Below are 27,224 nucleotides of genomic sequence, written 5' to 3'. Positions count from 1 at the left end.
TAGAAGTGGTGGGTTAATTTACTTCTGCCACTTGACTTTCTATAGCTATGTGGCAGAAGATCATTTCCACTGGAGCCAAGTAGCCGACAGACCCAGCAGGGCTTGTTTCAAAGAAGCACAAAGTTCAGAATCCCCCATGAGTGCAGAATGAAATGAATCCAAACTTCAAACACAGGTTAATCTGGAAAAAGAGACAGAAGGTCAACAGCAACATAAAAAACCTTGATGAGCGCCAGGTGCAGTCCTAGAACTATTCCAGAGAGTTTAGGGCCATCTGAATAATAGCTCAGGAGACTGTCTCTGCTCTAAAACAATAATAATCACACAAGGGGCAGAAGTCGTTGACTCTCCTTAATCACATCAGCTGCTTTGAAAGGTGCATTCTGAGCTCTGTTGACTCACAGAGCAGGTGTGGGGCTTGCTGGGTGCAGAAAGCTGTGGGGTGGTACTGGTTTATCAAGGGTTTTCTTGTTGTCTGTCCACCTATGAATCCAGCCTTAAGTGAATGGAAGGACAGTCACAGTTGCAGAAAGAGCAAGAGTTTTGACAGTGAACTTCCTGATTTGGTGCCTGTCTAAACCACTGCACCATAGTAGGCTAAATCCCTGAAGTTTCTGAGCTCAGTTTCACCATGCATAAAATGGGATTATAAAGGTACCCTCTATATGAAGTGGCTGAAATAGCACATTTGTTCCCTAAATCTTTTCTAAGTGCCTTCTCTGCATACACACAGCATTTAGGGCTGGGAAATGCACGTGTTGGTGGCAGAAGAGGTCTCTGTCTTTGCTTTTGGTACATCCAGTTAGAACAGAAAACAATACTGCCTCCATGCAAGACGTAATTGTATGAGTCAGCCTGGAAGAGTCAGGAAGACTTTCTCCAAGAAAACAGCTCTTGAGATTTGAAGGCAGAAACGTTTATCAAGCAGCACAGCAGAATGGAGGCATCCCAGGCAGGGGAACAGATTTTATCCCTAACCACCAGGGGCTTTGCTGAGCAAAGGCACCTGCTGAGCATTTCTGTGTTCCACAGGGCAGGCTCGGTCCGTTCATCGGCTCAGCTGACAAGGCTGCAGCACTCTCTCTGTAGTTGGGGATAATTAAGACTGATGTTACCATGGGAGTCAGTCTCCGCTTAGGTCATTAAGTAGTAAACTCTATTTGAGTGTAGGTGTGAGGGGAGTGGGTGATGGGGAGATCCAGTTAAAAATTCTATCTCTAATGGGTTTCTTCATCCCTCTGAGCCTCTCTGGGTCTCTCTGGTATGCGTGCAAATGACATCTATAAGGCCTCAACAAAGATGGCTCTGAGGGCAAAAGGGGAAAAGTCAACTGCTAGCTAAGCTGTAATTCTATCCTTCCTGTCCCAGAAGCGTGATGCCAGCACACCTGAGAAGCGAGAGAGCTGCGCTCTGAGGGGGGCTTCCTTGAGCTTCCTGCCATGGGGGATGGGGCTCTCCAGGGAGTTGGGAACACCCCCTATTTCTGAGGCCCATGTAGAAGAGTCAGGATTTGGGGTAGGAGTACATGCAAGACAAACTCTAGACATCCAGATGCTAGACTTTACCACTCACCTGCTGTGTGACCTTGGGGAATTCCCATAGCCTCTGTGAGCTTCAGCTTCCTCATCTAAAAAAATAAAAAAGGGAATCAATGGTAATTCTCGCACTGCCAGCTGCACAGTATGGCAGGGTCCAAGATGACTGTGTGTGCTGGTTACGTATTGCACGGTAACTATTACCGGAAACTCAGTGTCCTAAAACTGTGACGCCATTGCCTTTGCACGGGAATCTACAATCGGAACAGGGCTTGGTGGGGACAGCTTGTTTCTGTTCCGTTTGGTGTCAGCTGGAGCCATGCGATGGCTGAGCTGGAGTCTCAGGAGGCTCAATGCCCCCCTAGGCTGGCTGTCCATGCCGGTGGTCAGCTGAGGATCTCAGTCCTGCCTAACAACGTGGCACCAGGCTACTGGGCAAGTGGCTGCCTAAGACAGGCCAAGTACAGAGCTGAAGCTGTACATGATTTAGCCCTAGAAGTCACAAACCATCACTTCTGGAATTTTCCCCTGGTAACAGCAGTCAGGGGTTCAAGGGGAGGGAGCAGAGGGCCTCACCTTAGAGCAGGAACGGACCAGGGATGCCATAAGGGTGATGAGATACATGCGTGGGTGGGCCATCTTTGGAAAGTCCAGTCTCCTATCTGATTCCATGGATAGGAAAGTTTGTTAAGTATAATACATCATACTCTGTGTGCACTGTTGCTGCCCCTTATTCCTTCCACTAGGTGCTGTCTCACAGACTTAAGGACTGCTACCTGCTGCCCAAGCACTGACTGATCTCAGAACAAGGAGAATCTGGAATCTGGATGGCACTTCTGTGTGTGGAAATGAAAAAACAACAAAAACAAAAACAACACAACTCCTTCAAAGCCTCAACCTGCCCTTCCAGGAAATGGGAAGGGGGTTCTGCCTAATTACTTCCTGCTCAATTTATTAAAAATTAATGGCACCAGACATAAAACAATCAGCTCACGTAGGCACCCAGTGCGGGAGTAGTATTCTGTCTTGTTTTGGCCGGAAAGTAGAGAGGGTGGAACAGGAGAACCTAAGTAAGAGAGAGCCTCAGAGCTGAGCTGCAAACCTCAGAAAAGGAGGTTTGTAAACAGTGAAGTGTTCTGCAAGGCCTGGTCCCCCACCACCCCCTGAAACTGATTCTCAAATATTTCTGTTTGGGCATTTGAAAGAAAATAGCCTGGATTCTCTGTGAGAAGCAGTTTATAGCACTGGCAGTGTGGAAGTGAATTTTTTCCCTCTCTCTCTAGTCAAAGGAAGATTACTGGGTCCTCAGACAGGAGGGGCAAATGGTGCCTTAGACGTTCTGTAACTATGACATTCAATCGTTGTTACAGGTCTGTGTGGTGGTGTCAAGTACCAGGACAGTTAAACCGTGACCCTCCACACTGATCTCTTGTTCATGTGATTATTCCTAAACCACAACAAAACCCTACTCAGATGACAAGAATTAGAATCAGTTTCTAAAGCCAGGTAAGGCATCAGCATACTCCAGTCCACCTCAGCAAACTGCCCCAAGTTCCTTTCATACAGCTCCATCACTGTGAGGGCAACGAGACCATGACCACGTCCATCTTATAGAGCTACACCTGGAATTTCCACTCACTCAGAAGGACTACAGCCTCAGCTACAGGGATAAAACTTAGTGCGATGATTCTTAATCTGGAAACTTTCAGAATAGTGTTTGAGAGGAGAGGCTGAACACAAAAAGGAAGTCAGGAAAAGTTACTCTTGTGGGAAAATATTCTCACTGTAGTTTTCACTTCGGGAATTCTTTCATTGTGACATGCATCACTTTGCTCTAAGAGCACACACTGATGTGCTTCTGTCTAGGAAATGACACCTCTTAGTGTGGTCATCTACTTTTGCTAGGCACACATCTGAATTTCCTACCCTGTGTGGATGCCAAAGTAAGTTATTCTTGACTGTCCTAGGGGACTAGTGAACCACTATGAAAGGTTTCGAAACAAGCTCATGCTCAGGTCCTACGCAACGGTACAGTTGTACCTTACACCTGAAAATATCCTAACAACATTATAATTATATGGTCCAGGGCTGGGGATTTAGCTCAGTGGCACAGCCCCTGCCTGGCAAGCACAAGGTCATGAGTTTGATTCCCGGTACCAGAAAACAAACAAACAAACAAACAAAAAACCCAAAAAACCCAAAATATAGGTCCCTATTTATGTATCAGACATGGTTTTGGACACCTGAAATACAGTGATGAGTAAGGTAGACATTGTTCCCACCATGGTGGACCTGCAATCTGGGAGGAATGTAGTCGATGAATTTGTAGTTTAAATGTGGTGTGTGTTATAAAGAAGTTCTAGGTACCATAGGATCCAATTTTTCTGCTGAGCGTGGTTAGGGAAAGTTCCTAAAGGAAATGACAGTTAAGCAACCAGTGCTAAGATCTAATGTTCTGTGGGAGAGAGGGAAGCGGAGTGCCCCAAGTAAAAGGGACAGCAGAAATTTCAGCCCTGTGGTAAGGGAACACTGCCTGAAAAATATATCAGGAGGAACGGAAGGTTTTAGGTTGTTTTCTATGCAGCAAGAGTAATGGAGAGAGAAATGAGGGCTAAGACTGGAGAGATTGCCCAGGTGCAGAAACATGCAGAAGTTTTCAGGAAAGGTAAAGACATTTGCTTTTTATCCTAAATTCACTGGGGAACCATAGAGGGCTTTTAAACAGAAGAGTGAAAGAAATCTTTTAAAAGATTCCCATACCTATGGAGAAGGGTTGACCTGGGCAGGAGAGGATGAGGAGAAATCAGGTAGAGACAGCTGCAGTATGGGACATTGTTGGCTGTCTTAGTCACTTTTTTTATGGCTGAGATGATACTTGACACCCACAATTTATAGAAGAAAAGGTTCACTTTGGCACACAATTTATAGAGGTTTTAGTTCATCATAAGTTGGCTTCAAGGCAGGATGGCATGGCAGCAGGCATGACAAAAGAGGCCTGCTCACTGCATGGCAGTCAGGAAGCAGAGAGAGAGATCAAGGGAGGAGGAGGGACATAGACCCTACTAGGCCACACCCCCACGGAGCAGGCTTAGCCTCCAAACATCACAGTCAGTTATAAATTCATCAGTGGACTAATTCACCAAAAAGTATCACACCACCATGAAACAATCACCTCCCAAAATAAACACCTATGAACACAGTGGGCCTTGAAGGTACATCTGGCCCAGACATTGGCTCAGAGGAGGACAATGATGTTGGCTGTATTTATTTTCAGGGACAAATAGGAACCATGTTGTTCACATTTCTGTCATATCAGACAGCATTATCACACCATCATCAATAAGTAAGAGCAAATACTTTCATGGGATTCCATCCTATTTTATCCAATCAACACGATCCAAGTGCTAACATTTTTAAATTTGTAGGGAATTCCAGTGGAATGGAAAAAATTTTAGAGCATTTTGGTTACATCTGCTTGGCTCAGTTATACACTGGGGTATCTAAAACTCCCTATACTCTAAATAATTATGAATTTGCCTTCTGTGTGTCTTTTCTTCTTCTTTTGTGTTTGCTGGCTTTTTAACTCGTGACTATTTTAATAATGATTGTTTTCTCACTTGACCAACCACGCTCAGAGGGAATCAAGTTTTTAACTTCCAAGAATGCCAGTTTGGGGTTCTCTGGATCGGATTCAGGCACGGAAGATTATAGCAGAGGAAACAAGGGTTTGAATTACAGAGCACAATTTCCCTAAAGCCACCCTCAGGCATTCAAAAGGCAGCTAACAGAATTGGTGCTGAGTCAGGGGCGGGGCACAGGATATTGTATTGCCCATCAGATTGTGTTTAATTCTATATATGTAATAAATCACTAATAAGGCCGCAAATCCCACTTCTCTTATGGCCGCTGGTAAGAATAGTTGTCAACCCTAAATTCATTCAATCAAATATTCATTATGTGTCATGTGTGAGACAGATTTTCACAGGAGTGGCTATGTGAAATGGTCCCACTGATCTACATTAAAAAAAATCTATTGTAGGATAGAAATAGAAGACAATGGACTTTTTACAGGAGACTTTAAGGAAATAACGCTTTGCTTGTATACCAGCTATGGTATACGTAGCACCTCATAATAACTGGGAGTAAACAAATAAAAGACAAAAATGTAGCCAGGCTACAGTTCTTCTATATCATAAAAATTCAAGAGTATTTATGACTACCGTGGTTCAGAAATGACTCATTGGAAATTAAATATATATTTTTAGGGAAATACCTGGAAACTGTATGCAACAGTATTAATGAAATCAAAATATAGGCTAACATGAAAAATTTAGCGTTAGGTCAGAATTCTTAATTTAAAAAATACAGCTGAGTATAACAGCACATGCCTGTAATCCCAGCACTCAGGAGGCCGAGGCAGAAGGATTGCCAAGAGTTCGAGGCCAGCCTGGGCTACATAGTGAGCTCAAGACCAGGCTGAACTACATAGTGAGACCCTGTCTCAAAAAAAGAACAATAAACAAGCAAACAAAAACAAAATAGATTGCCTGAGCAAGCCAAGTAGAATCTAGAGAAGTACAGTAAGGATCACTATAAACGTTAGGGCCTATGACCAACCTAGCTGTTTCCTTCACATATCTTGTGCAGACTGTCACCTTCTCAAGGGTAAAGTGGATGCCATGTTTCCGTTTTGCTCTCTAGGCTCTAGCAAGCTACTAACAGTATTTTAAAATTCTTGGATGAAGGTATAACTCTTTTAAAAGCTTAATCTAGGAGTATATTTCTATTTAGCTATACTCATTGCTAAATAAAAACTCTTTTTTTTAATTTTAAAAATAAAACAAGGAAAACATTAACAGACAGACAAATAAAAACTCTTGAAAGTTAGGAATGAAGAGAAAGCAGGAACATTTTCAAGCTGAAAATTGCTGAAGAACCAGTTTTTTCCCCCATCCTTTGTTCATTTATGTGACAAACATTTTTGCTGTGGTAAAGGACATATGACATAAAATTTACCATCTTAACCATTTTAAGTTCACATGCTGGGCCGGAGATACAGCTCAGGGGCACAAGCGCCTGCCTGGCAAGTGCAAGGTCCTGAGTTCAATTCCTGGTACAAAAAAAAAAACCCCCAAAAACAAAAAAACAATGCGTATGCTGTAGTGCTCATTATACTCACATTGCTGGGCAACACTTTCCTAGAACATTCTCATCTTGCAGATCTGAAACCATATGCCCCGTAAACGGCTCTCCTTTCTGCTGCTCCCTCAGAAGCCCCTTCAGAACCATGAAACCCAAAGAGTTCTGCTGGATGTGCTGATGCACACCTGTAGTCCCAGCACTCAGGAGGGTGAGGTAGGAGGATTGTGGATTCTACGCCAGCCTGGGCTACACACTGAGACCCTTTCTCCAAACAAACAAAAAACCTCAAGAGTCCTTTGAGTAAGGGAGTACTTGGAAATCCTGAGCGATTTCACATAATCTCATTTCAACATTAAAGGCTATTGATTCCTTGATTTTTATTGGATTCATAGCCTTTCTTCTAGAACATCTCATCCATATAATTTGAAGTCTGACTGCCCAGGTTGTAAGTGATTGAAATCCCTTGCCTGAGATCCTGTTTTCTATCTGTGTCAATTCTAATCCCTCCACGTCCTCTTTCCTCCCATGCAAAGTCAGTCAGCCTCCCTCTGTATATCAAGCTTTGTCTTTTTTCCTCCCTTCCCCCTATTTTATCAATTTTTGTTAATTTTTATTTGTACCAAAATAATTGTACACATAACTGAAACTGTCAAATATCAATGCAAGGCTTATAATAAACATCATCAATATCCCCCCATTGCCTCTCTATCCTTCTCCCCAGATAGAACTGTTTTCATATATTTTAAACAATTTCTTCTGATGTTTATGACCACATATCTGAATATATAGTAGTTTGCTTCTAGTTCTACTCATTGATTTTGCCATTTCAGACATTATCTTCCTGACTTTCTGGAATGGACCATGAAGGTTTCCTCTTGCTCATTACTTCTATCCCTTCTCCTGAAAAAAATCACATCACTATTTTAGGTGAAGCCACTATGGCATATTTACTACAAAATATGCAAATCTTGTCCATTATCCTACTAGTATTATGCTATGGTTACTCTTTGTTTATTGTCTGTGTTGCCTGGGTTAGTCTCAAATTCTTGGGCTCAAGTGGTCCTCCTGCCTCAGCCCCCAGAGTAGCTGGAACTAGAGGTGTGCATACTATATGCAGCTAGTTTGCCATTTTTCAAAATACAAACCTGAGGGAACTACCTCATAGAGTCTTTGTTAGGATTAAATGGATCTAATGATGATTACTTAGCATAGTGTCTGGAAGTACAAGATGCCCAAAACTGTTCATTTCCTTTGGTCCGTGGGACTGGATCAGAGATTTGTGGCCCATCAGTGTGGTGTTAGCCCAACCTGGAGAGGGCCATTCTGACCTCACAACCCAGTCCTAGAAACTTCCTTTCATGGTCTCTCTGTAGCAAACCCACAAATCTCTCCTAAAAGACACCCACAGCAAATCCCTGAAGCCTGTGCCTGTGGTTTTATTTTTTTCAAAGGCTTTTACAGATGCAATTAAGTTGAAAATCTCAAATGAGACTATGCTGGATTATTGAGATGGGTCCTGAACCCAATGACAATTTGTCCTTGTGAGGAATACAGAGGAGAACAGAGAGAAGAGGAATGGGTAATGTGAAGACACAGGCAGGGATTTAAGTGATGTGGCCACAAGCCAAGGGCAATGAGTCATGCTGACAGCCACCAGCATGGCAAAGGGAATGAGCATGTTTCTTTCTAGGGCTTCTAAAGGGAGCCCAGCTCTCTAACACCTGGAGTTTAGACTTCCAGTCTTCTGGGTTGTAAAAGTTTCAAGTCACAAAGTTTGGAGATGTTTTGGCTACCCTAGGAAACAAATACACTCCCCACCCCAGTCCTTTATTGTATTCCTGCCCATGTGGGCTGGCTCTGCCTCAGTTTCCCAATAATGGTTGCCAAGCCACTCAGTCTTTGCATGATAGCCAGAGCTCTGCTCCTGCTGCAGGGCTCACCTCTCCTCCAGCCACCAGCAGCACCTCTGCCAGGTGTTTGTGGCATCAGATCTCAGCTTAGTCCCTGACTGATTCCTTCTCTCTTGAGCTCCATCTTGTGCTCCAGCTCCTGAGAGCCCAGTTTTCTCCACTGTAACTAATTCACCAACTACCCTGCCAGGGTTGAAACTTTCAAGGGGATGTAGCTCAGAGGCACAAGTGCCTGCCTGGCAAGTGCAAGGTCCTGAGTTTATTTCTGGTTCCCAAAAAAAAAAAAAAAAAAAAAAACCAAAAAAAACCAGAAAAAGACTTTTAATATTCAAAGACAATAGGCATCATAATCTGTGGTGTAAAAAATCAGACAGTGGTCACCTTTGGGGTGGGGTGGGAAATGACTTGGAAAAGTGAGAAGGGAACTTTCTAGGATGATGGAAAAGTTCTGCGTGGCGATAGAAAGTTGAGTTACATGGGTGTTTCTATTTTCCCAAAGTGACCAAACTGTAGCACTTAAGGTCTGCATGTTTCACTATACATAAACTATTCCCGCAATGCCAAAAAAAAAAAAAAAAAAAAAAATTAAAAGGAGGAAGATCAAACTTAAACAGAAGAAAACACAAGTGTCTCTGTTAGTTCAAGGTTTTTCATCATTGGCACTACTGATATTTCGGGTAGGATATCTGTTCTGTCCGTTGACTGGCAGCAGCTGGGCCTCCACCACTACTAGCACAGTGTTCAGTTCTAACCATCCCAAGCAGGGGCAAATGTGCCCTGCTCTGTATGATAAGCTTTGGGAACAAACAGAGGGAGCTGCTAAGAAATTGTTCTTTGTTTGGAAAAGAAAAGATACTGATCACCAGAGGTATGAACAGAATCTGGCATTTCTTTACTTTCTGGCTTTAGCTATAAAAAGAAAAGGAGGTAGAATGATGTCAGTAGAATACCAAAAACCACTGCAGCAATAGCAGTTGAGGTGGGTGATAATGTAATATTAATGATAACTAATATCTTTTAAATCCATTAATTTCTCCCCAACAATGTCTATTTAAGAAAATCAGATATGACATTGGGCTCACTTTATAGTAAATTTAGGAGAAAAATGACTGCCAAGGCCAGGGTGAATTAAAGAAAGAGCTAGCACCACAACCTAAGCCTTGGTCTCAAGTTTTTCGATCTATCACTTTCTTCCTTCTGAAAACCCTAGTCCCAACCATTGCATCACCGGGAAACAAGATCCAAATTAGAGGAAACTGTAACTGGAAGGAGAGCAGTATTCACTCAGTCCCTGAAGGGCTGGCCCTACAGACCCAAGTTCCCCCACATGAATAACGAATGGCCAAAAGTCATAATTTTGTTTTTGAAACATCAGCCATGGAAGGCTTCCTTCATCAGTACACTAGCCGAGGAGAGCCCTTCATCAGGGTTTACAACATTTAGGGTAACTTTGGTGCCCAGCACCAGCGGAAGTTCAAGAATGCCAGAAATGTCTCTGTGAGACGATGAACTGCTCGTTCTCAGCATTCTTGCTGTCTTTCAACCTCTGGAAAAGCAAAGGCCTTGTCTTTTATGTTTGTGCCCCAGAGCACCTTTGACACAGCAAATGCACAGTGGGTATGTTATGAACTAAGCATGCCTTAGTGGTATACAGACCGCTGAATATGCTTGCATAGGACCCTGGACTAAGGCTTAGTCTTTATCAGCAGATAGACATCTTGGTTGTTCATCAATTGATTCATTTGACTGAGACAGTTATTTCATCATAACCCTCCCTGTTATAAGTTTCCAGAAGTTCTTTGCTCTTTATGGGCCAAAGTCTAGAGAATTTGGTTGGCTTTGAGCCTGTCCCACAGTGTGACAGCAGCCAGTTTATCCAAAGTAATCATTTACTCCTCACAATCTTTCTCCCAGCCATACCAAAGCTCCTTAAGGGATCAAGTTTTTCCCCAAGCTTCTGCCTTGAGAACTGGAGGAGGCATGCAGAGGGTTCTGCTTTAGCTACAGTGTTCAGGAGGGCCAAGAGAGGTGAGATGGGAGCATAGGTCTGAGGGACCTGAAGGGCGAGCCATGCTGCTATCTGGAAGGTGAGCATTTCAGACAGAAGGAACAGCAGGCAAAGCCTCTAAAATGGGATTATGTCTGCCAAGTTCAGGAGCCACAAGGAGAGCAGAGTGGCTGGAACAGACAGAGGGGAAGAATAATAGGAAGTGAAGTCTGAGATATGAGAGGCAGCGAGGAAGGCAGATCAAGGTCATGAAAGGCCTATGGGAGTTGACTCTTATTCTGGAATAAGAAGCATTAGATGGTTTTGACCAGAGGTACAACAAGCTCTGACTTGCATTTTTAAAGTGCGACTTGGGCTTCTGTGTTGAGTGTAGGTTGTTGTGCACAAGGTGAGAAGCAGAGAGAACATTGCAATAATCAAGGGAAGAGATGTCTGGTAGGGACCAGCAGGAGGTGGTAAAGGATCAGAGTTGGGAGGATACTTGGAGAGTAAAGCCTGCAAGAGTCCTGACCTTGCAGCTTGGTTTCAAGAGTGGCTAGAAATTAGCCAGGATGGAGAGTAACCTTTGCAGAAGCTTTGAAGCACATAGTAGCTTGGCTGGTCCAAGGAACTGAAGCAGCCACATAAAAAAAAAAAATAAAAATAACTAAATAACTAAATAACTAAAGCAGCCACATGAGGGTGGGCCTGGTAGGCCATGCAGAGGTATTGGCCTATGGGAAATCTCTGCTGGGTTGCAAGCATGGGCATGACTTGATGTAATTTATCTTTCAAAGAGTCGCTCTGGGACTGGGGATATAGCTCAGTGGCACAATGCCTGCCTGGCATGTGCAAGGTCGTGAGTTCAATCCATGGTACCAAAAAAAAAAAAAAAAAAAAAAAGAGTTGCTCTGTCTGCTATGGTAGGTAGAGACTAAACATAAACTGATGAATGAACCATTTAGAAAGTCCTAGTTGTATTCAGCCTAACTAGTGTTTCCTGAGCAATCGAAGCTGTACTTGCTTGGGGCCAGGTGGACTGAGTCTCTTTTCCTTCCTAAATCCTTGCTATGCTCAGAACCCACCCTACTTTGTCCAGCACCTCTCATTTACCCAGGACTGAGTGCAGCGGCCACAGCTAAGGCCAACCAGAGCAAAACCAGGTCTCCTCGTTCATGCCCCCAGCCTGAGCTCTATATCTTGGCATTAGCAGCAGCCAGGATGAACCACTTTTGTCTCCAAGTACTGCTGCTGCTGCCAGGGTTGGCCCCAGTAACTCCCCCTTATCTGATACGTTTTTGCAATTTGTCGTTGGTGCTCAGGTGACCTGGCTTCTCTCTGATGCTCAACTGCGGGGAGCGTAGAAGTATGAGAGTGGGAGTGTGTTTTATTTCCATGATAGATAATAAGATGCTAGAGGGAATGAAAATGGGTTAACTTCTCTCCTTTAGTAGCTAGCATAATCTCTTGCATAAAAATCAGTGATTCCCTTTCAGAGTAAACATAAAGAGCAGTATTGAATGCACCGTGACCCGCTAATTAGAGAATAAGATTGCCATTAAATGGGTGCTAATTTCAACACAAAATTAGCGTTACTGCCAAAAGGATTATTTTTTAAAAAAGAAAAAAAGCTGTTGGACAGTCACCTTTGTTACTAGGACGTAGGGAACACAGAGCCCAAAGAAAAGGGTTCCTAGGCTGAGTGGGGACTCCTAGAGCCACAGAATTTCATGAAACAGACTTTTCCCACTATGCTGTATTAAGCTCTTATTTCTTGATATTTCTGAGCAACAAAGGCATTTTCTAATTGTCATCCTGGATGTATTCAAGCAAAGAGAAAGTAAAATTAACAGTTACTGAGCACCTAGCACAGACATTTCTTCCTTCCACAATAAGAAGTTGCCATGATAAAATTTGGAATTGGGGCTGGGGATTTAGCTCAGCAGCAAAGCGCCTGCCTGGCAAGTGCAAGGTCCCGGTTGGTTCCCGGTTCCAAAGAAAAACAAAGTGCAAGGTCCCGGTTGGTTCCCGGTTCCGAAGAAAAACAAACAAACAAACAAAATTTGGAATTAACCATGAAATCATTTAGAAAACAGGATTTTTCTTGCTACTGTTTTCAATGTATTTCCTTCTGGGACTACTAGAAATAGAAGCATTTTGATCCAGCATGGCAGGTTTATCTGAATGGCTTTAGTGTTTGATTTATTACCATAATGGATAGTGAGGGAATAAAAGTAATACGAATGAGTAAGAAATATTGAAAATAGTGTCCACAGTACTGTGAGAAAAACGGTCTTTTACTCTTGAGCAGAGGCTGGAAATAATCAAAGCTCCTAAGTTATGTCTATAGCTATCTTTTAACTTTCTGTTATTGAAATTTTTACAGGAAAAATAATCAAGTATCTATTTTTTTATACTTCAGACATCAAAATTCAGAAACCCATAAAGCCTGAGCCCTCTTCCATCCATCCTGTTTCTTGTAATTTTTGTTTTTTTGGTTTTTTTTTTGGTTTTTCTCTGGTACCGGGAACTGAACTCACAACCTTGCGCATGCCAGGCAGGCGCTTTTGCCGCTGAGCTAAATCCCCAGCCCTGTAATTTTTGTTTTGCTTTGTTTCATTTTCTGTTTGTTGAGACAGGGTCTCACTATCTAGTTCAGATTAGCTTTAAACTTACTTCATAGCCCAGGCTGGCTCAAACTCACCTTGATCCTCCGCCTTCCGAGTGCTGGGATTACAGGCATGTGCCACTATTCCTGACGAATATGGTTTCCTAAAATAATAAGGCTTAGAATCTGCTGGTTTACCCACCTTCACATACCTGCAGAACCTCGCAGGTGCTTACTGAATGAGTGCACTGGGTCCAAACAGGTCATGAGTGGCATGAGCTTTAGAAATTCAGTTACTTTACTTCTTTTTGGACAAGAAACAGACCTGAAATTCATTTCATTAATACTCAGTGGCCCTAAGCACATGAGCACAAAACTATATGTTTTTGAAATCATGCTGTCCTTTGATAGGGACCTGAACCACCAGGGATATTTTCTTGGCGCTGATGCCCTGCTCCCCTTGAACCAGAAGCTACCACCAGAGCCAAGAACCAAGGCCGCTCAGGCCTGAGAGAAAGGTGACTCTTTCCCTGGAAGAGTTAAACTTCTGGAGTGCACGGTGCTTCCCCTTGCCCTGGCCCTTCTCCATGCAGAAAACAGTTCTGGGAGCTCACAGAGGGGGCTTTTGCTTCTCTGACTTCTCACACACTCTTCTTTCAAATGAATTTAAACCTTTTCTTGTCCAAATCCCTGCACGGGGAGAAAAAAAAAAAAAGTAACCACTCTGCAGTTTTTCTACTATTATGCAAATAGATTAATCAGGCGGTGCTCTTGTGAGAATTAATTTATATTTGAATCCAAGGAGGCCTGGATGCTTGCTAACTGAACCCCCGGGCCAAAGCTGCAGCTAGGTAGCACCTCATATTATTCCTTTGACGAAATGTGAACTGACATAAATACCACGGCTCCCTTTCAATCCGATTACCCCGTTACCTCACATCAGTGCTACCCCAGCCATCAGATTCTGGCGTCTTTCCTTTCAGGGGCTGCAGGAACAAGGGACAACTCCTCCTCGATAAACAAGCACCCACGCTGCCACCTCGTACCCCCACTCTTAACCCATCATCCCCACTCAATGGGCTCTGTTCCACAAGGTATTTTATTTTGTTTGTAGGGATCAAGGACTAAAACGCAGCTCAAAATCAAGCCCGGCTGGGGCTGTTCATTCAAAGCTGCCCTTTCACGCAGGGACCACAGGCCTCTGGAAATAACATCGCTGAGGTACCCACCCTCCAGTGCGCGGCATCCCCTAGGGACACCCGTCTGTCTCATCTCCCTCCCTCGGGTCTTAGGAACTCTTTTAAAAACACACAACACAAATAGCAGCACAGGTTTCCCTGGTTCACGTGACCTGAAGCTCAGTCAAAATGAACCTACGTTTTAAAGCATACCTTTGTCCTAAACTCATGTTGACAACCACTAAATTCTTTCTGCTGCTCTGCATAGAAATCTTTAAAAAAAAAAAAAAAAAGATTTCTTTCCCTCCTGCACGCCCCCCTTTAAAACTGTGCATTTATAAAGCTTGGCTAAACAATCTGCCAGGTGGGGGAAAAGCTTTTCTATGTGGGTAGCTCCATTTCTGAAGCCCCTACCTTAGTAATTAGATTAACAGGCAAAATGTGACTAGCAGCAACGCCCTGCATGCTTTATGCCATTGATTGCACATAACTAATGGCGAAATATCTTGAATGACGTGTGCAAACACACACACACACACACACACAGATTTATAGACTGCTCTATGGAGAAAATGGAAGTGAGGAAAAAAAAACAATGCAAGCTTTATTTTTAATGAGCAATCCCAAGTAATTGTACGACTTGGTTAGTTTTTTTTGTGTGTGTGTGTGAGATTAGGTTCAGCAGCTACATATGAGCATAAGCTGGGGCGGGGCATATGTCGTCTGGCTCTGTAACAGATTACTGTAAATATTTTTGGTTTTTTCCTTTTTTTTTTTTTTTTTTTTTGTTTTTTTTGTTTTTCTCCGGTACCGGGAACCGAACTCACGACCTTGCACTTGCCAGGCAGGCGCTTTTGCCGCTGAGCTAAATCCCCAGCCCTACTGTAAATATTTGTGTGCCTCCTTTAGGACTGTCTAAAGTAAAGGGTGCGACCCTGAGGCCAGGTGGGTGTTCTGAGCTGATGAAGGCAGGAGCTCTCTCTCCAATCACAATCCCTCCACTGGCTCTAAATTTGACAAACTCTTTGAAATAGATCTTAACTAAATACACGTACGAAGAAACCGTTCACTCTTTACATATGAGAAAGCTGTTAGATACTCCTAACCCAAAGAAAGGATGAATGTTTAAAGTGATGGATTTACCAGTTACCTTGACCTATCCATGGCACATTGTGTACAGGGACTGAAATATCACACTGTAACCCCAAAATATAGCAATTCTATGGCTCATGAAAAAAATTTTTAAATTCAATGGAAAAGATTTAAAAAAATAAGAGAACAAAAAGAAGTACTAAAAATGAAACATATATTCTGCTACCTACAAAGAAAACTATGAATTTTGGCAAAGTACCTTCATATTTTTTTCAAAGCACTATTATCCCAGGGGACATCTGTTCTCATTTAAGCAGACTTTCCTTTGAAAGTACGTGAGCCAGTGAGCAAACACATTAGATTATGATTCTTAATGTTTACTAACTGTTTTGCTGAAACACTCCTTCTCTTCTCTAACCCTGGTGAACAAATGTCTAAAATCTACTGCTCTGTGTCTACCAAGCACAGGTTTAGTGACAGTTCCGCTATGTTGCCTTATACCTTTTTGCTGTTCTTTTTTGCTGCTGGGGCTTAAACGTAGGGCCTTGCATGCTAAGCACGTGCTCTACCACTGAGCTATACCTCCTGCCCTGCACCATATTTTTACTCAAGACTAAATATAACCCCACTTTTTCCCATTCACTCAACAAACATTCACTCAGTATATACTGCTTGCTAGTTATGTCTGCAGTGGCAGGCTCTCAGTAGCATTCGGAATGACCCCAAAATCCTCCTACTCTGCATCCTTCTTTTGCCTGCAGTTTGGGGCTACAGAAATCTTCTCTTGCGAGCTCAGTCCTGCTCAGCCCCGTTTTTAACAGGAAGCACCCAGGAGACTTAGTTCTTCTATCAGGCGGACTAAGCCTGCACCCCCCACCCCCATGGTGTGGCCCGCCGCAGGGACAAGGGCTCCCTGGACAAGCTGGCTGATGCTTGTTCTCTGGGTTAGTTCTCTGCACACAACTAACCTTTGGTCTTGGCTTTTTGTTTCTCAAAGCCTTCCCGGGTCCCCTGCCCGCTCAGAACAAGAACTGCTACCAATGTAGGTTTTTTTCTCCTTTAACTCAGTGCTTCTCAACTTGGGCAGTTAGGGCTTCCCTTGGGGACACCTGGTAGTTTCCAGAGACACTGTCACGATGGGTTGGGTGAAGGGTGGTGCCGCCGGCTTTCACACTGAATGATAGTCAATTTATTCAATGTGAAAGCCAGCGATGCCACTGAACATGCTATGATGTGCCACGCCATTCCCCACAACAGAAACTGAAGTATAAAACCCTTCGAAAAATGCTACAGCAGTCTTTTCTCTAATCCTACTGTCAGTGTAGGCTGCTAGGTAGGAACGTGGACAGAGTCACATCACCCTGTTCCAAATCTGCCTCTGCCACTAAATTAGCTAGGTGGTCTTCTGTAAATTATTTCCTTAGCCTCAGTTTCTTTGCCTATAAAATGGACTTTTTACAAGGAGACAGTAAAATGAAATACCTAAAATACTAGCACAGTTCCCATTAGATGGAAGCCACTGTTATTGTTGCAACTATTGCATTATCATCCCAATATCCAATCCACTGAGTCCTGTTATTTCACGCCAAACTTCCTTTCTATGAGCTTTCTGCTTTCTCCCCCTCGCTCACGATCCTTAGGTCAGAGGTGCCAGATGGGGGCATAGATCTGCCACTCCTGACTCGGTGGAAGGTATTGTTAATTAAAAGTAAAATCCTTTCCCCTCCAACCCACTGCTGGCCTCAGAATGCTTCTTTACATAGCATATTGGACAACAACCGCCAGGCAGTGAAGTATGGCTCCCAGACTGAAGCCTACTTTCCCTTCTTAGTCTATATGCTATCTAGTAGAAATGGGGGCTAGAAATGGGTGTTTCCTGTCACTAGAAGTGCTTAACTAAGGCTCACATGAAAGGGACTTCATGGGGAGGATTCAGAAAGATGCACGTCTGGCTAACTACCTTGGCAGCACGTATCCAGCGCATCAGTCAGCAGCACATATGCTCAGAACACAAGCACGTAGAAGATGACTTGAGTGGATACATTATCCAGGACGAAGTCTCCGATAACTGCAAAATCATAAAAGCTTGTTTCTTGCCCTTGTCACAGTGTGATGCAAGGTGGCAGCTCTCTTCCCATGACTCAGGGACCCAGGTTCATCTCAATCTGTGCTACTGCCATATCAATGTGTGGCTTTCTCATCCTAATGGAGGAAGAAAAGAGAAAGGCTTATGCTTGGGAAATTTTATATGCCAGGCCTAGGAGTGGTACACTCATATCTGCCCACATCCCATGAGCTACAGCAGTCCGATGGCTCCATCACTGCAAGAGAAGTTAGGAAATGCTGACAACTGCCCAAAGAGAAGAATGGTGTTGATGACCACCAGCAGCATGTGTGGTGGAATAAATAGACAAAGAATAAAAGGTAGGAGAGAGACAAGGGGTAAAGGGCAGCTACTGAGACTCACCTATGGGACTGGCTTTGAGTAAGGCCCCTTTCATGCACTGTGCTTGAATATAGAGAAACAAACACAGTTGATTGCCTTGCCAAAGCTACAACCTCTTTTTCCTTGCACGCAAGTGTCTTCTCTGATCAGGAGTCTAACATTCATGTGTTTCCATGAGGATAGGCCCTTCCCTAGGTCCAGGTGGGTGAGTTTTGATCTCTTTAATCAGTGACCTGTCCATTGGCACTACTCTGGCCAACGAAACAAGAGTGGTAACTCTCGGGGTAGGCCTCTAGAAAAGATGTTCCTGCCCATAAAAAGCACAAGAGAAAAATTACTCCGACTCCTGCTGCTGCTGCTGCTGCTGGCCATTATAGCTATAAGTGTTATCTGAAGTTGGCTCGGCCACTAGGAACTAAGACAAAGGGAACAAGTTAAATACAGAGATGCAGAGAAGAGGGCTAGGAAGAACCTCAGTGTTTGATGTTATCAGTGAGCCTCTGAGTTGCTAACCTCTGGACCTATGCTCTTCCTGTAATTCTTGTTTGGTGAAATAATCCCTTCTAATTGGAGTTGATCCTGTTTTTGCATGGGTCTTTTGTTACCTGCCACCAAAAGTAGATGGGTGTGTACTAGGTGCCTAAGATGTGTGCTCTTCCAACTGGAGCCAAAATAGAACCAAGGACCCCCACACTCTTGCTCCTTTACTGTCACAAACATTGCTTCTTAAAATTCCAATAGCTATTTCTGTGAAACCACAGACTAATCTTATCAACTCACCAAACCCCAAGACCTCCTTCATAGGTGGTTCTGTGTTAGTACATAATAATTGTTAAGGGCAAGGGTTCTAATGTCAGGCTGAGTTTCCAGTTTGAGTTGAGGCATTTATTACCTGTGTGTCATTAAGCATCGTTTCTATCAGGGAGGTAGAACCAATAGGAGACAGGCCGTATGCTATGTGTATCGTGCATAAGTACCATTCAAAGAGTCACCTCTTTGAAAGACTTTTTCACTGCCGACAGTAATTAGTCAGGTAGGGAGAGATTTCCAAGGAATGTAGTTCTGCCCAGCCAAATTAATGCAATACAAAGCTACCACAAATATATTATTAAATTTCTCAAGGTTTTTGTGTAATCTCCTTTAGGTAAATGGGGTAATAATAGTATCTACCTCATTGTATAATAATGCTATCTTGAAGATTATTTTAAATAATGTGTGGAAATTCTTAATGTATTATCATGTGTTATGGTTTAAACATAAAATGTCCCTCAAAAGTCTCAGGTGTTTGGGAAGTGCCTGGACCATGAGGCACTAGACTCATCAGGGGATCCATCCACAGAGGAGTTCAGTTGCCGAATGTGCTGTTAGGAGGGGGTCCTGGTCAGAAGAAGCAGGTCTTGGGGGTGTGATCTAAATGGTTGTACTATTGTCCCTGGCTCTCTCCTCCTCTCTTCTCCCCTCCCCTCCCTTCCCTACCTTCCTCTTCTTCTTCTTCCTCCTCCTCCTTCTCCTCCCCTTTCTCTCTTTCCTGCCTCCTTCCTGGCTGCCATGAGTTCAGCAGGTTTCCTCAGCCATACTCTTCCACCTCGCTGTTTCTCTCTTGGAGCCAGTTAACCATGGAGTGAATCACCGAAAACCAAGAGTGAAATTACATCTCTTCTGTTTTAACCTGTGAGTATCAGGTGTTTTTGTGATGGGAAAAGCCAGTGATGTGAATGTGACTAATACAGAAATTGGTACCAAGTTTTTGGTGTAACTGGACCTAACCATGTAGTTTAGAAGTTTTTAGAGGAGTTTGGAAATGTTTGAAGATACGGTTAGAGAAGTCCTAGAATGCTATGAGCATAGCTTGATGGGTGAATTCTGGCTGGAGGTCAGAAGGCTGGAATGCTCACAGGAATGTGGATAGTACAATCCTGGCTCAGGAGGTTTCAGATGGAAACAAGTGCTCTATTAGCATTTGGACTAGAAGCTGTTTGCATTATAGTTTTGCAGAACATTTGTTTACATTTTGCCTGTGTCCTGAGACTTTGTAGGAGACTAAGATTAAAGGCAATAGTTATTAATCTGATGGAGGAAATTTCAAGGCAGTCCAATATTCATTATTAGAAGGGATTATTTCACCAAACAAGAATTACTATTGACTTTGGTGACTCTTAGAGATGGACTAAATGCATTTTGCATAATGGATAGATGTGATCCTTTTACAGGACAGGGACAAAATGTTCTGGTTTAGATCTAAACTGTCCCCTGAAAGTCTCAAGTATTTACAGGTGAGGCTTTTAGAAGATGATTGGATCATGGAGGTGCTACACTCATCAGTAGATGAACAGCAATGAGTTCAGTACCTAAAGGTGCTGTTAGGAACTGGGGCCTGGCTGGAGGCACCTCACTGTGAACATGACCTGGAAGAGGATATGGACTGGCTCCTCCTTTTGCTCTCTGCTTCCTGGTGCCCACGAGGTGAGCCTTCCACTATGCCATTTCTGACTGAGAGCCGGTCAACCATGGACTGAACCTACTTGAAGCTGCAGGTCAGATAAACTGCTCTAGTTTGTCATGAGTTTCAGGTGTTTCATTCTAGCAAAAGGAAACTGGCTAGTGCATTGGGGAGATGGAAAATGTGCAGACCCAGCCACTGCCTCATAAAGAAGTGAGTCAGCTGATCAGCTGTAAAATTTTCACCCTGTACATAGTCACCCTCAGACTTTTTTGAGGGCAACTCTAATCAGAATCAGAGAGAGAATTTCAAGGAATCTAGTTCAGCCCAAACATGTTACCATAATACAAAACCACTGCTGTTGTATTATTAAATTTTTCTAACTTTCTGTGTCCTATCCTTTAGATAAATGGGGGAAATAATTGTATCTACCTCATACTGCTGATTTGAAGATTACTTTAAATAATGAATGTGTAATACTTAATACAATAGCAGGCATATAATAATTGGTCAAGCTAGTGGGAGTGTAGAGTGATGAAACCACTGTGGAAATCAGTTTGGAGACTCCTCACAAAACTGGGATTAGAAGTCCCACTTAACTCAGCTATTTTCCTTCTGGGTTTTTTCCCAGAAGAATTAAAAGCATACCACAGTGATATACGTGCACCCATGTTTATAGCAGCACAAGTTGTCATAGCTAAATCTTGGAAACAATACAAATGCCCATCAATTGAGGAATGGATAAAAAGATGTGATATTTTTATACAATGGAGTATTACTCAGCTATTACAAAAGATAAACTCAAGGTTTTTACAGGTAAATGGATGCAACTAGAGACCATACTCTTAAGTGAAATAAATCAGACCCAGATGTGTAAACATCATATTGTCTCCCTAGTGTAAGAACATGAAAGAGTAAATAAAACCCAAACTATAAAATAGATAATATGAAGGGGAAAGAAATTACTCAAAGGAAGGAACAACTGGGATGAAGGAAAGAAGAGAAAGAAAGAAAGAAGGAAGGCAAAATATATATAGAGAGAGATATATATGGATAGCTGGGGTAACTGTACTGCTGATGTCTGGTGGTTTATTGAAAGGAAGAGTTAATGCTTAAATTTTTTTTATATTTAGACTAATTTTGCATACTTTTATCTGGTAATCTGAGCAACTGATTTGAAGACAACAATATGCAATAGAACAACCATTGGTGAATTCATATCCTTTTATCTAGTGAAACTCTAAATCATCTCTAATGTTTTTTAATAATTATTTTTTCATTCTCCTTTATGGTTTGAAAAATCTTCTATTCTTACATCTAGTAATCTGAGTGACTTTGTTGAAGATAACAAAGTATAATATAACAACCACTGTCAATTCCTATCATTTTGTTTTGAAACCCTGTATCATTTTTAATGTTCTTGCTTTGTTTTGTTTATGTCTGTGATGTTGGCATTTTGCTATTATTCTTTTTTTATATTCTCTTTAAAATAAAGTAAAAAGTCAATAAAACCATCATTATCACTGATGTTTTTGTCACTATTATTGCTTGAAATGTCCCTCACTGACATTGAAAAAAAATTTGAAATAGAGTAAAGACATATAGTTTCTTAAAGAAAAAGTCACTATGTTTGTATATCTAGCTGTGGGCCAGCTACTGTTCTAGACAATACATATATGGTTTTCACAATCTTGTAGAATAAATATTATACCCATTTTAGATGAGGCAGTTGAAAAAAACTAAGGAGTGGAATTCTATGAAACTGGACCCAAGGGTACATAATAACTAGCAGCACGTTTTGTTTTGTTTTGTTTTGTTTTTCTTGTTTTGTTGAGACAGGGTCTTGCTATGTAGTGCAAGCTGGCCTTGAACTTGCTTATGTAACCCAGGCTGACCTTGAACTCACAATGATCCTCCTGCCTCAGCCTCCCCAAGGCTGGGATTACAGGCATGTGTTACCAAGCCCAGCCTAGCAGCACTTTTATACCGTACCAAGGACAAAAAGTACAAGGTGGTTGAAACTGGGTGACTGGAAGGTCATATTTAAGCTGCAATCTGAAGGGAGGCATGAATGGAATTTAACCAAACGAAGCAAGCAGAGAAAAAGCCAATGTAAAAATACCCTGGGCAGAAAGAGCCTGACCCCTTAGAGAGAAGGGGCTGGGCTGGCAGGAATATGGTGAAGAAGGGGAGGTGGAAGGGTGAGCAGGCCCATTCCTCCTTCATTCCAAGAGAAATGGGACGGCTCGGAGGGCGGGATCCACATCTGTCTGGTTACTCCAGTGTTCCCAGCACCTGAAATGGTACCTGCTCCTGCCAGCACAGGAGGACCCAATAAATATCTGAAGGAGGAGGTGGGACGCTAAGGTCCAGTGTTGGCTTTGAAATCTCTCTAGTTGTTGGAAGTTCCCACCTCTCTTTAGTTCCCTCTGGTAGGTAACATGGAACTTACTATTTGTTTTCTTCCTCTTCACAGTCTTCCAGCCCCTTGTCTGCAGCAGTCACCACTCTCTCGGCTTCCATTTCCCGGTGCCAGCAGACCCTGCTTCTTGGCCTCGGTTCCTCAGGCTCAGGAGCCCTCTTCCATGCTGCCCAGGAGAACTGCCATAACGGAAATGCCGAGTCTGTGTCATCCGATACAGTAGCCACAAATTGTGTGTCGCTGTTGAGGATTAGAGTCCTGTGGCTGGGGTGGCTGAGGAACTGTATTAATCTTATTTGATTTTACCTGATTTGAACAGTGGGTAGAGGCTCCTGAATTATACAGCATGGCTTTACTTTCTCACTCTGATTTTGTTTTCTAGTAACAAGATGCATTATCGTCTCTGCTTTTGCTCTGAGCCTCCCACTTTCCTTACATTCGTTCTACCAGAACAAACCCCAATCCTCCACACTCTGTTGGCTTTCTGTTCTCTGTCTATTGACTTATCCTTCTGTTCCCTGTCTAGTACCTATAGTCTAAGTGTCATCTAGAGAGCCCTTTCTTTGGTAAGCAAGTGTAGACGTGACTTTCAAAAGAGCTTAGCTGTAAAAAATACCACCTTAGATCAAACAAGGATCTTGCTGGGCCCTGAACTTCAGAGAGATTTCCTCCAGCCCTACTCCTGTCCTTGGGGCCAAGGGGGCATGATTACCTAGAGCCTACACTTTTCTGTTTAGACCCTGGAGTTCTTTGCCCACATGGAACCAAGCCTTTTTTCAAAGACTGGGCAGGTCTCTTCCCAGATGTCTGTTTCCAAGGATGGACCATGTCTCTGGGGAACCCATCCTCAAACTTGCGGCCTGGCTGGGATGGCTATGTGGGGACAGGGGATAGGTCTTGGACATTCAGTTGAGATGTCCACAATCCTGGGTGTATGGACCTTTGTGATGTAGAGTGGGCCACAGGCCTCTGTCCATAGTCATGGCCCAAGATTCACAGATGTTAGAGGAAGCCTGTAAGAAGAGATAGATGGACATAAGGCCAAGGAAGGATCCTTTGGAAAATGAGCACAGTTTGAACTACCTGTGGTGATGGCAATATTGAAGCTACATGGAGAAAGTAATGGAGAGCAGACCTCAGCACAAGTCAGGATTCCAGGAGCAGATATATAGCGCTGGTGGAAGGGACTTCTTACAGAGGTGTTGTAAGGGGGGAGAGAAGAAACAAGAGACAGTGGGGCCAGTATGTCCTACTGAATCCCTAGGAGTAAAAGGACAGAAGGTTGGGAGGACAGAGTCCGGAGACCCTGGTAAGAGTGGCTGCCGAGCAGCCATATATACAAGGCAGGAAGAGAGTGGGAAGAATACTCCAGCCTTTCTTTCATACTTTCATCTTTTCATCTTTTGTGCTGTTGGTGCCCGTGCCCCCTACTGGCTGAAACCAACAGGAAGAATCCAGCCAGCATGCTTGGGTCAGGGCTGGCTTCTCCAGGTGAAGGATAGTGATTTAGGAGGGCAAACAGAAAATAAATAACCAGCACAGTCCCCCACATTCAGGAGTGGACTTAACTCAGCAGGGATGGGAGTAGAATGGAGGGTAAGTTTTTCCTCCTGCAGACAGAGGCTTGGATTTAGTCTTCAGGCCAAAGAGATGTGCCTCTTAGAGATGTGAAGGGGAATATCTTGTTCTCTTACCCCTTCCCCTCCCTTCCTGCCACTGACCACGCAGGACTGCAGAGCAGATATGATTCTAAGGCTACTTCCCTTTCCGTTACCTGCATTAGCCCGTAAGCTACCCTGGCCTTCGGCAAACAACCCTCCAGCAACTTCAAGTACCACACACTTTGAACTATTTCCCTCTCATATAGGGGCTCAAGGTTCAAACAGCCCTTCTTTCTGCTAGGACCCTCCTTGGGCAAAATCAAGACTCCCTGTTAGAAGAAAAACAACTGAACTTAGAAAAACATCAAAACTTAGAACTAAGTTTTGATACGTAAAAAAGACTACAACACTGATGGTGAAACTTTTAGAGACAGAGTGCCCAAACTGCAACCCTAAACCCACTTATTTATTGCAAAATGCCAACACTGCCATCAAATCTGAATAGTGAGGTGTTAGTTTAGAAAAAACAACTGTTATCCAATGCTCAACTGCTGGGCTGACTTGGCTTGCTTGTCAGCAGAAAGGGCTCTGCCTGTCCACCGTGGCATATGTGCCACGGGTTCGCCACCACTGAACTAGAAGCTTTACCTCTGGGCCTCATGTGGGTGTCTGTCTGGACTAGAAGAATAACTTCTTGTTTCTAAAAGGGCCACTAAATTTTAAATACAGACAAGTTGAACTGAAAAACTTTGGATGTTTGGAGGACACCCACACACACACACATACACACTCTTTCAGTTTACTGGTCTTCGCTCTGTAGATAACTTCTCCTGCCTTTATTTACTAAAACATATCTGGTTTTCCTTTCGTAACATTAAAAAAAAGAAAAAGGAGATTATGAAGCAAGAATCTGGTGTAGAAGGGAATTTCAGGCCATAAGTAAACATCTTTTTCCTCTATGGCTTCTTAAATGTTGGGAAGATCAAGGTTGAACATGAACACAAGAGTGTCTGGAGATTGCTCCAGAGACTGGTGAAACCTTCAATCCAGCCCATCACATCCATTCACTGTAAGCAAGACTGGCCTTCTGAAAGTCCTCTGTTGGGGGTAAGGGGGCAAGAACATTCACTTCTCCAGGATCCGTCAACCACTACATGAGTTCCTGAATGACGACACCTCCACCCCCATCCAGGCCACCTGGACCTGACCACAAACCCAGCTTCCCTAAGTAGCCTCTGGTTCCCATGCCTGAGTGCTGACAGGTCAGAAAGAGAAGCTGAACAGATTGGATATTCTGGGTTTTCTCCTGTCTGTCCACTCACAAAACAGCAGCCCTTTCAAGGCCAAAGAAAGGTCCTACACCTCACCCAGCACCCATCAGTGAACTTCACTTTTGTCCAGCCCTCTTTAGGCAGGACGAGGCTGGGACAGGAAATCAATAGCTCCAGCTTAGGGTGAGAAGGGGGAGGGGTAGGAGAGGTGATAGGACACAGAAAGAAAGAGCTGCGGTGGGTATTAAAGCCATTAAAAGTCAAGGCCCAGGGCAAGGGGAGAAGCCAGAGAAATTCCCTCCTGTTTTCACCTAGTGTCCAGCCATGCCTCCAAGCAGGACGGGGCTGCAGAGCTGCAGACAGGACAGGCATGCTTGGGGCAGGATCCAAGGGAGTGGTGACCTTGGGCTTTTGCTCTTGGCACCAAGTGGATCCTGAGACCAACGAAGAGAAACCAATCCATGCAGTCCTTCTGGGGCCAGCCTTTGTACTCTGTGCCCCTGCCCTTCTTCCCTCCACCACGGGCATGCTCCTAAAATATAGAAATGCTGCCCTTTTGCAGGTCACCCCCAGCCAGAGGTGCTGGGGGGGGGGCTGGGCCCCTCAGTGAAGTGTAAAGATGTGAGTATAGTTAAATATTAGAGGGTCAGATCTCAAAGGGAAACCCTTAGTTTTATCTACAGCCAAAGTGAGTGAAAAGAACTAATCCTGCAGTCTGCAGAGAGCTGGCTACGCAAGGTAAAGCAAAGGCAATTTATTGTCAAGGCGGAGGGAATCTCAGCTTTGAGAGTAATATGAAATTAATTTCCCAGACTAGAGGGGATGCTGGAGAGAAAAAGTGCTCAAGTTCCTGCTCATCAAGCTTTCATTTTGATTCATTTGAGTGCTCACCCAACATTCACGGGGCTGTGGAAGGCCTCCGAGGGGACCCGCCAAGCCAGCACTGCACAGGGCCACTCTAGCCCTGCAGAGATCCTCTTTTTTTGAAGTAAAAAAAAAAAAAAGAAGAAGAAAACACAAAAAACCCACAAAAAAACACAACACACAGTTAACCACCTGTCAGGCCTGAGGATACAATGAGGCCCCTGGAAAAAGAGCTTTTCATGCATGCGTAATATATTTGTTCAGCTATTCACTTAATGAAGCTGATAAATGTGACGCAAGACAATAGTCAAGTTAATCTATTTAGTAAAATGTTTTGAGACTTTCAGGCTACGTTAAAGAGGGGACATTTTCATTTAAATGCGCTCATCTCCTCTCTTAGACTGTGCAAGGGGGTTCAGGCAATCTATGTGAATATAATTTCTTATAAATGTGTCTTTAATGGGTTTAATTCACCCTTGCCAGCTGTTTTGGGGGCTATTTTGTAAGAGCAAAACAAACGTTTCAGGCTTGGAAAGCTAGTTAAAATTAGTTTCGGTCAGCGAGGCCAAGCTATATTTCCTGCAAACCATCTGCTTGATTGGCACAATAGAAGGATTTTCAAGGAAAAAGAGGGGAGTGAGTGTGAAAGGGATGGGGGGCGAGGGGGGAAACGCTAGAAAGGGCTGGGGCAGCCGGTAGCTCCTTGTGGCCTATTCTAGAGGTGAACT

Source organism: Chinchilla lanigera, unplaced genomic scaffold (assembly GCF_000276665.1).
Source record: "Chinchilla lanigera isolate Chin_1 unplaced genomic scaffold, ChiLan1.0 scaffold00075, whole genome shotgun sequence".
Taxonomy (NCBI): Eukaryota; Metazoa; Chordata; class Mammalia; order Rodentia; family Chinchillidae; genus Chinchilla; species Chinchilla lanigera.
The sequence above is the reverse complement of the archived record's forward strand: the minus strand, read 5'-3'. Positions refer to the sequence as shown.